General features: G+C 44.1%; 1 pseudogene; it reads right to left on the reverse strand.

Moving 5' to 3' along the window:
• Nucleotides 1–6,095: 6,095 nt before the first annotated feature.
• LOC112404249 (putative D-tyrosyl-tRNA(Tyr) deacylase 2 pseudogene) lies at nucleotides 6,096–6,602 on the reverse strand (annotated as a pseudogene).
• Nucleotides 6,603–11,550: the final 4,948 nt, after the last annotated feature.

The following is an 11,550-nucleotide window of genomic DNA, read 5'->3' on the forward strand; positions in this document are numbered from 1 at the left end:
AGTACCTAGTGTTTTTGTTTATTTGAGGACTCACCATTTCACCATTCCTGGGGGCCTCGGGCGGGGAGTCTCAGGCCTCAGTTTCAAGGAGAACTGTGCTTCCTTTGAGAGACTGGTATCTATCAACCATTTTTCTCCCTTTTCTTTGGCTTCTAGGAAGCCTGAAGCTACATTCTCAGCTTAGCCTGGCTCACAAATGGAAACTTACATTTACATGTCTAAACCTATTTTACTCTGCCTTGATTTCATTCTGCCACTCCCCCTGCACTTATCTTTGATTTCTTCCTCTGAATTTTCATGGGTATTTCCAAAAGCTACCTCCAGTCCTTTTGCCAAACAAGGTAAAGTGTAAACATACAAGTGCCTGCAACTACCAGTGATGCAGGAAGTTTGTTCTCCTCTGGGTACTGAACGCAGCTCCTTTCTAAGCACAGGTTGCGTGTCTGTAACTTCTTTGCTGTTATTTCCTTTATTTCATCTATAAAATAGGGGCGTGGATTCGCGATGGAAAGCAGCATAGCCAGGCCTTAGGAAAATCTGGAGAAGCCAGCTGAGCCCCAGAGGCTGTGGAGCGGAGAGGCAGAGGAATCTGCTTCTCTAATGAAAGGGCCCTTCTTTCCAGGGGATTATAAGAATATTCATGACCCTTGAGATCAGCAGGTGAGGCCCAGCCCTCCCCACTCATCCTTTGGGCAAATAGTCCAAAAAGCTGAGGTTGCCTGGGTAAGAAAGGAACAGTGGGAGCTGGAAGATTTTCCCGCTCCTCTTGGCCCCCAGCCCCTGTATTTTCGGGGAAGGGGAGGGGGACTTGTCCTGAGGTGAAGCACGGACTGTGTCTTTCATTTCTAAAGAGCAGGCAGCAAGGCCGAGGCAGAAGTCCCGTGACATGACTTGAGACACAAAATGGAATCTTAGCATCGAAGACCCCCTTTGACAACAAGAAGAAAAGCCCTTTTCTTCCTAGCCCGGATTAGGCGAGAAGGGAATTCTCTGGAACATGTGTGCATTGTTTCGTGGAGGGCAGCCGGGCTGGCCCGGGGCTTGCCTCCCAAAGTCAGCCCAAGGGAGCTTGTCCCCGTGTAATTAAAAGGGAAGGGAAACAGCAGGGCGTCTTGTTCCGCTGCTGCCCACCAAAGTGGGGTCCCCAGGGGACGCTGTGGCCCAGGAAACTGGCTAGATGAATGGCTGCCGGAGGGCTCGCTGGATGTGTGGGCCCTGGAGACAGAGAGAGGGCAGGGCACGGAGTCTCGGCAGAGCTCTTCTCGTAAAACGGGAAGAAGAGAAACGCTCTCAGACAGCAGAGATGCCTGCGCTTCTTGCCACCTGACCGGACAGCAAGGCTGCCCTGGGGACAGGGCACCTGCTGCGAGGGGTCAGCTCCTCGCGGAGAGCAGGGCCCAAGGCCGTGTTGCCAGGCCCTCGTTTGTCCAGCTGACGCAGGCTGGCCCCTCGCTTTCTCCCGCTGACAGTGAGGCCGGGAGCCCGGAGGTCACAGGTCAGGGCGGGACGCTGAGGGCCCGGGCTCACAAAGGGGAGCGGGGAGCTTCCCCTGGCAACACGAGTTTCTGGAAAGTGGTCTCTCGTATTTGTCAGTGGTGAAAGTGTCTCACTCAGAAATGATTGGGAGCAATAAAACCCAGAGCTAGAGGCTAAGATATTTGGCATTTATAGAGTTTAATCCAGTTAAGGAAAAAAAAAAGAAAGTTCCTTTTCCTATAAAATAAGAAAACTTCCTCATGAAAAGCTTTCTAATGCCATTTCCCGAAATCTTCGGTTCAAGATGTAAACTTTCTGCTTCAGCTTCCCCAGCTCCCTCTGCACATCTGGCAGGTTGGATTCTAGAGGACTTGAGAGACTCTTGATCGGCAGTCTGGAAATTTGTGACTCCTGACCCCCAGGTCCACAGGGAAGATAAGAGTGACAACAGCCAAGCGGGTCGGTTTTCTAAGACCCCGCACATTCTGCCTAAGGCCACGCACGTCCCAAAGGCCTCAGCAGCGAGCCAGCAGGCCTGGGCGCTCTGCTTTCTCTGGTAAGTGATGAATCTAAGTCAATATCGTAAAGGCGACCCAGCCCTTCTGGCTCCGCAAATATTGGAACAAAGCCCTGAGCACAGCCATGCTGTTGACAGTTACGAGATGGTGGCATTGTTGTCTTTGTCACCATGAAGTGCAGCTCGGTGGAGCCTGGCCTAACACCCTGTGTACACAGAGGAGACAGTGCACTCGGAGGCCCGGCTGTTAGCTCTGACAACACGCGCAGGCGACCGGCCCTCAGCCCCTCCCAGGGGCACAGCTGGGGTGCCGGACACACTGCGCTCTCCACCTACTGGGGGCTGCCCAGCACAGTGTCCGGGCCACATGCTTCCTTTCCTCTCTTTTCATTCATTTGTTAAAAATACTTTCTTATTGAAATATAACGTACATGTGTCCCCTGTCCAGCTTGATGGAAACTGCCACACCCTTGTATCCCTCAGGTCAAGAACCTGAACGTTTCCGGCATCCCACAGCCCACCTGTGCTCCCTCCCAGGATCACCTCCTGCAACAGTGACCACTCTCCTATTTGGACTTCTAACGTAAATTACTTTCCCCTGTTTTAAGCCTTCTGCGTTTGAAACTTTCCCTTGGCAGTTGAAGCCAAGGTACTGTGTGTTTGTCCAGCAAGGCGTGGTTACAGTGCAGTGCTCACGCTGATCTCACCTCCACCCTTGCTTGGGCAAGCCCCTCAGTGCTCTGGTATCAGGTTGGCCTTGCCAAAGGACAGAGTTGGTCTGAGTCTCGTGGGGCCCTTCCAGTGCCAGCGTGTGGTCCCAGGCTCCATTATGGGGCCGGATGGGCTGTGCATAGGAGGACTATAAGCCCATGTCCATGCAAGGGCTTGGGAGTATGTTCTAAGAAGGAGGCGCTGCCCTGCCCATCATGCCTCACTGTACCTTCCATGCCGCCATCCAGAAACATCAGGAGACAGGTCAGTTCAGGATTCTTTCCACACCACTGGAATACACCCGATTCGTTCCTGTCCTGAATCTGGTCCGTTCTCCTATCTGAAAACTGTCCCAGGCAGATGGAGAGAGGGAGGCTGGAAAATTCCCTCTTACTACACTCTGCTGAGTGATAGATATCCCACTCCTTTTTGCATTCCTAAAGCCTTTTTCTGTGTGTGCGTGTGGAGTGGTAGTGGTGGGATAGGGTGGCAGGGAGAGGAACTGACTTACAGAAAGCATGCCAGAGCTGGGAGTTCAACTTCTTCCCTCACAGGTGAAGAACCAAACTTGAGTCTGCCCGCCTGATGTGCAGCAAAGCCAGTCTACTTACACCGGGTGGTGGTGAAGGAAAGTACAGCATTTATTGCAGGTTGCCGAGCAAGAAGAATGGGCAGCTCATGCTCAGAAGACCTGAACTCCCCGATAGCTTTCAGAGAGGGTTTTTAAAGGCAACATTAGGGGTGAGGGTTGCAGGTGGACATTCTTCTCATTGGTTGGTGGTGAGGTAACAGCATGGTATTTCTGGAGTTAACATTATCAACCTGGTTCTGAGGTCCGCATGCCTGTGGTCAGCATAGTTAACTTCTTCCACCTGCTGGGGGTTTTATTTTATTTTGTTTTTATTAACATCTTTTTTGGAGTATAATTGCTTTACAATGTTGTGTTAGTTTCTGCTGTATAACAAAGTGAATCAGCTATACGTATACATATATCCCCGTATCCCCTCCCTCTTGCTCTGCTGGGGTTTTTTTGTTTTGTTTTGTTTTGTTTTTGTTTTTGTTTTTGCGATACGCGGGACTCTCACTGCTGTGGCCTCTCCCATTGCGGAGCACAGGCTCCGGACGCGCAGGCTCAGTGGCCATGGCTCACGGGCCCAGCCGCTCCGCCGCATGTGGGATCCTCCTGGACCGGGGCACGAACCCGCGTCCCCTGCAACAGCAGGTGGACTCTCAACCACTGCGCCACCAGGGAAGCCCTTCTGGGGGTTTTAGTATCTGCAAAACAACTCAAGGATACGGCTCAGGATATTACCTATAGCCCTTGAGGAGGAACTAAAGGTCCTTGACTTTGTTTTGTGGCTAAACTATTATTATTTGTCTTGCTTGACTGTTTTCCTTTGCTTTTGCATTTCCTCACTTCTCTGATTAAATTTGTTCTTTCGAACTCAGAGAGTCTAGGAGGCTCAAGCTTTTCTACAAACAGTTTGGTAGGGATTGAACATGAGGAGGAGAGTAATAATGCTGGATCACAGACAATAACTTTAGAGAACGAGCACTCCTAAAAGGGGCATGGAGTGCTGTGGGAAGACAGACCAAAGAAAGCCCATCAACCTAGGTGACCTTTTTTGGAGGAGGTGGCATTTCAGCTGCACGGAAGGATGTACTTCAAAAAGTGAACTGTCATATTTCACCTTTGGCGTAATAAGCTCTTAATTGTGATAATGGCTAAGAAACTTTATACAGTGTATTGATGTCATACATTTTACTTCGACCTATGTTATAAAGTCCCCAATACATTGCTATTATTTTTGCTTTAAACAGGCAATTATGTTTTTAAAAATGATCTTTGAAAGGGACTTGTAATAAGAAAGATCATATATACTTACTCATGTAGTTACCATTCCTGGGACTCTCCAGTCCTTTCCATAGATCCAGATTTCCATCTGGTATCATTTTTAATGAATTTCTGTTGCTATTTCTTATAGTATAGGCCTGCTGCTGCTGAACTCTTTCAGCTTTTTATTTATTTAGTTTTCTGAAGTATAGTTGATTTACAGTGTTGTGTTAGTTTCAGGTGTACAGCAAAGTGATTCATTTTATATATATATATATATATATATTCCTTTTTAGATTCTTTTCCATTATAGGTTGTTACAAGATATTGAATATATAGTTCCCTGTGCTATCCAGTAGGTCCTTGTTTTTTAATTTATTTTATATATAGTCATGTGTATCTGTTAATCCCAAACTCCTAATTTATCCCTCCCCACGCCCCACCCCTTTGGTAACCATAAATTTGTTTTCTATGTCTGTGAGTCTGTTTCCATTTTGTTTTGTTTGTTTGTTTTTCCTGTAGAAAGCATCTCTTTTTATTCCTTTTATAGCCATCTAAACCGACAAGGAAGGAACTTCCTAAAAGATTTATGAACATTAATTTAATGAAACAGTGACTTTTACAAACCAAAGACAGAATGCAACACACATTATTTTGGTAAAAAACTGAGAAACAGAATATTAAGCCATTAGTATATTAAATAAAAACAACTTTTAGTCCCCCATACCTTGTTCCTATATCAACTAAAGATTCTTAAAATAATTTAAAGCACTTGGATGTCCTTGGAAATTAATATTAAAACGCACAATAACATTTCTGTATTACATTTTTTTTTCATTGTTTGAGAAGAGCTTTATTTTTTTTTTTTTTTGCGGTACGCGGGCCTCCCACTGCTGTGGCCCCTCCCGCCGCGGAGCACAGGCTCCGGACGCGCAGGCTCAGCGGCCATGGCTCACAGGCCCAGCCGCTCCGCGGCATGTGGGATCTTCCCTGACCGGGGCACGAACCAGCGTCCCTTGCATCGGCAAGCGGACTCCCAACCACTGCACCACCAGGGAAGCCCCTCTGTATTACATTTTCATAGATATGATTATAAGGGATAGTAAATTGCATATTCTTTCGTTCAAAATATGAAAATCTGAAATGCTAAAACAAAATTGACAAAGTTATTATTGGTTTGTGCTGGGTTTTACCTAGTTTTAACCCAAATAGTGATTTTTATTACATACTACATGCATTTGAGGGTATAAGAAATATATTTTTCTTGGTTACATAGAATGCTTAATTGTAAAATGCTTAAATACAGCTCTCGAGGAACATTTCCATGTTCTTATCAATGACCCTAAAGTGAATAGAAGGCATTTTTCAAATTTTGGAGTGTGAGTTTAGGGGAAAGCAGGACGGCAGGTGACTGAGATCCAGAGTTTAGGTGACGTGGCGAGGTCGTCCAAGTAGCAGGCTGCAGAGGGATGGATGGGACCCAGGGTTTTCTTGTCTAAAAATGCTGCAGATTAAGGGGAAGAGAATCTAATTACAACTGTAGAAACTTTTAATTTTTCAAAACTCAATTAGGTGTGTGTATGGACCATTGGTGTCAAGCTTTAACACCTGCCTGTTGCCGTAAGTGCCATGTTGCACCACAACCCCCAGCTTCGGCACACTTGCTGCTAGCAGCTAATTCTTTTTTACAGAGAGTCACAAATTGGGAATAAAGTTCTAACCCCTCTTCTTTTCCAGAGTTAGAGCGATACTGCACGCTTCTTCCTTTTACTCCCCCCCAAGGGTGGCTTGAGGGATGGTAAGAATGTTGCCAGATAGATCCAATATAGAGACGTGCTTGCCATTTTCTGTTTCACTTAATTTCACATTTAACAGTGTATTAATCATTTTGGGAAGAAGCTCTTTATCAGCTCCCTTGAAAAATCACACGTAGATCACTAATCCTCTCTGGACCTCCACCCACTGGGCCGCAGTGTCCCCCTCGGCAGGGCGTACTTGCAGCTGGGCGTGCAGGCACTGTTGCAGGAGGGCCCGGGCCTGAGGGGGCCGGCCACTTTCAGCCATGGCTCAAGCCCACGCGGATATCTCACAGGTTCCGGCCTCCCGCTGCACAAGCTCACCCCCCGGGGCTCAGGGCTGTTTCCATTTTGTAAATAAGTTCATTTGTAACATTTTTTTTAGATTCCGCATATAATTGATATCGTATGATATGGAGGTTCATTTAAAAAACTAAAAATAGAGTCACCATGTGATCCAGGAATCCCACTCCTGGGCATATATCCAAAAAAGACAAAAACTCTAATTTGAAAAGATACATGCACCCGATGTTCATAGTAGTGCTGTTTATAATAGCCAAGACATGGAAGCGACCTGAGTGTCCTTTGACAGATGAATGGATAAAGAAGATGTGAGATATATATACATATATAATGGAATATTACTCAGCCATAAAAAATGAATAAAATATGGGAATTCCCTGGCGGTCCAGTGGTTGGGACTCAGTGCTTTCACTGCTGAGGGCCTGGATTTGATCCCTGGTTGGGGAACTAAGATCTCGCAAGCCTCCTGGCACAGCCAAAAAAAAAAAAAAAGAATGAAATAATGCCATTTGCAGCAACATGAATGGACCTAGAGATTCACATACTAAGTGAAGTAAGTCTTCCAGGTTTTATATGTCTGCAGAAGTCTTTATTTCACCTTCATATTCAAAGTTGTTTTTCTGCTGGGCAATGAATTCCTAAGTGGTTTTCCTTTTCAGAACTTTAAAGATGCTTCTCCACTGTCTTCTGAGCGGTGGTGTTTTCAGTGTGAAATCTGTTATGATTCTACTTTTTGTTCCTTTGTACATGCTGTGTCTTTTTTCTCTGATTGCTTTTTAAATTTTCTTTTTACCACTGGTTTTAAACAGTTTGATTGGGATATGCCTTGTACTTTCCTTCCTGTTTCTTGCGTTTGAGGGGTTGTCCACCTTCTTGTATCTGTGAGTATACAGTTTGTTTGTTTGTTTTAATTAAGTTTAGAAAAACTTCAGCGATTATTTCTTCAATATTGTGCTCCTCTTCTGTGATCCCCATTACACATGCATTAGGTCACTTGCAGCTGTCCCACAGCTTACTGATGGTCTGTTCATTTTTTTTCCTGTTCTCTTTTTATCTCTTTGGCTTTCATTTTGTGTTTCTGTTGCTATGTCATCAAATTCACTGATCTTCTCTTCTGTAGTTACCTATCTGCTGTAAATCCCATACAGGGTATTTTTCATCTCAGACCCAGGTGAATGAAAACTTGGGGTGGTGGTGGAGAACCTATGCATGCAGCTGGGGGAATCAGAGAAGGTTTCATGGAAGAAGTGGCATTTGAGATCAGCCTCAAATGACGGGGAGTGAAGGTATTTCAGAAGAAATAGATGCAGATAGAAAAAGATAGATGCAGATAGAAAAAAAAAAAGTTCATCACTAGCTGAAGACAGCAGAAACAAAGCGCAGAGATCAGGAAGGGCTCTGCTGGTGTGGGCACAATTTGAGTGGAGTATGGTAAAGGGACAGGGGATGAGCTGGAATGCAATTGAGGAGAGCCTTGAATGTCACAGTGAGTCTTTTACATTTTTAGAGGCAAAAACATTAGACCAGACTGAAATAAAAATCCTGAGATAGAGCCCAAAACCAAACAAAATGAAACCCAGAAAATCTGTTAGAGGTGGTGTTACAAGATGTCCCTTCCTCTCCTTGGTAATCAGCTCTCACATATGAAATAACAGAGTTGGATATTGCTTCACCGCTGTTTGGTATACATGATCTCTGAGGTCTCTTTCTACTCTCAATATGCTCCAGGAGTCAACTTAATTTCAGTAAGACTGGGGAGTCATCAATTGTTTTTCAACAGGAGAGTGACATGCTTTTCAAGGAGATGAATATTTGAACATTTATAAACAAGTCTGGTAAGTTCTCATTATAATAACAGTTAGTGAGACTTAGAGGGAACGTATTATACCCATAGATGAGAGTGTGCATTTTTCCCCATTCACAGAAGAAATGAGGATGAAGAGAGGACCAGAGAGAGCATGAAGAATATGTTTTTGAAGGCCTATTTTGCAATCAAGTGAACAGCAAATGATGGCTTCAGGTATTAAATACAATCCAAAACTGTTCCAATGGGGAGTGCCAGCTGAGAGCTGGGACACCATATGACCCAGCTAGCTCCTTCGAGCACTGTGGTAGAGTGGTAGCAAGAATTACAGCAGACTTGGGTTCAAATTTTAACTGTGTCACTAATGAGATTCTATAACCTATATGAGTCTTGGTTTCTTCATCTATAAAATACTAAGAATAATGCCACAGCTCAAAGAATTTTGGTAAAATTTAAATGTGATTAGCGGGACGTCCCTGGTGGTGCAGTGGTTAATAATCCGCCAGCCAATGCAGGGGAGATGGGTTCAATCCCTGGTCCGGGAACATCCCACATGCCGCAGAGCAACTGACCCCATGCACCACAACTACCGAGCCTGCACTCTAGAGCCCGCAAGTCACAACTACTGAGCCTGCACACCAAAACTACTGAAGCCCACGTGCCTAGAGCCCGTGCTCCACAACAAGAGAAGCCACTGCAATGAGAAGCCCACGCACCACAACGAAGAGTAGCCCCCACTTGCCTAGAGAGAAAGGTGAGAAAGCTCGTTCACAACAACAAAGATCCAAAGCGGCCATAAATAAATAAAAAGTTTTAAAACTGTGATCAGCATGTAATTAAGGGTAGTTTCATCAATATCCCAGCACATTTTTTTTAGTAGAAATTGACAAACTGATTCTAAAATCCACATGGCAGTAATTCAAAGGACCTAGAAAACCAAAACAGCTTTGCAAAATAAAATAAACCAGAACAAGGTTAACAATACTTGATTTCAAAACTTACTGTAAAGGTAGATTAATTAGGACACTGTGATGGTGGCATAAAGACAGACAAATAGATCAGTGGAACAGAATAGAGAGTACAAAAATAAACCCATGCACATATGAACACCTGATTTTTGACAAAATTTCAAATATTATTCAATAAAGAAAGGATTTTTTTCAACAAATGGTGCTGAAACAATTGGATATGCAAAAAAATCTTCAAGTCGTGATAAACACAAATTATCATGAAATGGATTATAGACCTAAATGTAGAAACTGTAACTATAAAACTTCTAGAAGAAAACATAGAAGCGTTGCAAGCTCAAGTTAGGCAAACACAACTAAAGCACCATCCATTAAAAAAAGAAATTGATAAATAGGACATCATCAAAATTAAAAACTTCTGTTCTATAAAAGACACTGTTAAGGGAATGAAAAGACAAGCCACAGACTGGAGAAAATATTTATGGATCTGAGAAAAGACTTGTACTCAAAAAATATTAACTCTCAAAGGTCAATCATAAGACTCAAATAACCCAATTAAAAATATGGGCAACAGGGGCTTCCCTGGTGGCACAGTGGTTGAGAGTCCGCCTGCCGATGCAGGGGACACGGGTTTGTGCCCCGGTCTGGGAAGATCCCACATGCCACAGAGCAGCTGGGCCCGTGAGCCATGGCTGCTGAGCCTGTGCATCCGGAGCCTGTGCTCCGCAATGGGAGAGGCCACAACAGTGAGAGGCCCACGTATTGCAAAAAAAAAAAAAAAAAAAAAAAAAAGTCAACATATTTGAATAGACATTTCAGCAAAGAAGACGTAGAATGGCAAATAAGCACATGAAAATATGAGGTACAAATATACACCTATTAGAATGGCTAAAGTTGAAAACTGACCATGCCAAGTGTTGACAAGTATCTAGAGCAACTGGAACGTTCTTACACTATTGGTGGAAATGTAAAATAATACAACCACTTTGGAAAACAGTTGGCAGTTTCTTAAAAAGTTAAATATATAGCCCACCATATGATTTAGCCATCCCATTCCTAGGTGTCTACCCAAGAGAAATGAAAGCCTGTGTCTAAACAAAGATTTGTACACAGATGTTCTTAGCGGCTTTATTTCTAACAGCCAGAAACTGGATATCACTCAAATGTCTACCAACACAGAAATGGATAAGCACACTCTAGTATATCCACACAATAGACTACAACTCTGCAATTAAAAAGAATGGGCAGGGCTTCCCTGGTGGCGCAGTGGTTAAGAGTCCGCCTGCCAATGCAGGGGACACGGGTTTGTGCCCCGGTCTGGGAAGATCCCACATGCCGCGGAGCGGCTGGGCCCGTGAGCCATGGCCGCTGAGCCTGCGCGTCCGGAGCCTGTGCTCCGCAACGGGAGAGGCCACAGCAGTGAGAGGCCCGCGTACCGCAAAAAAAAAAAAAAAAAAAAGAATGGGCATGCATGCAACATGGGTGAATCTCAGAATGATGATGCTAAGTGAAAGAAGCCAGATTAAAAAAAAATTAAAAGAGGACATATTGTATGATGCTAGGAATCATACATTCTCGGAATTGCAAACTAATGTGATAGAAGATCTGTGGGTGGCTGGGGACAGGATGAAGGTATTATAAAAGGCGCAAGGGAACTTTTGGGCCAATGAGTATGTGCACTATCTTGATTTTGGTGATGGTTTCACGTATGCAGAGACTTACCCCTTGTACAGTTCAAATATGTGCAGAATATTGTATGTCGATTATACCTCAGTAAAGAAACAAAGAATATAGGCTTCTCCGTTGCACAGACATGGATTCAAATCCTGCATTTAAATCCTAGCTCGCCACTTAAAGGCTGTGGGAACTTTGGCAGGTTGCTTAACCTCTCTGAACCTCAAATTCTCATCTGCAAAATGAGAATGATAATATTCCTACATTCCTTAAAAGATGATTATGAACATGGAATGAAACAATATAGATAAATTGCTTAACAGAATACCTGGGACATAGTAGATGCTTAATAAATATTAATTGTTATTATATCTTGATAGACAGTGCATTAAACCTGTCTATCAATTTGTGATCATTTGACATCATTTCTATATTATGCCTTTCAATAAATGGCTATGGTATGTCTA

This window comes from Neophocaena asiaeorientalis, unplaced genomic scaffold, assembly GCF_003031525.2.
Source record: "Neophocaena asiaeorientalis asiaeorientalis breed wild unplaced genomic scaffold, Neophocaena_asiaeorientalis_V1.1 scaffold293, whole genome shotgun sequence".
In the NCBI taxonomy this organism is placed as follows: domain Eukaryota; kingdom Metazoa; phylum Chordata; class Mammalia; order Artiodactyla; family Phocoenidae; genus Neophocaena; species Neophocaena asiaeorientalis.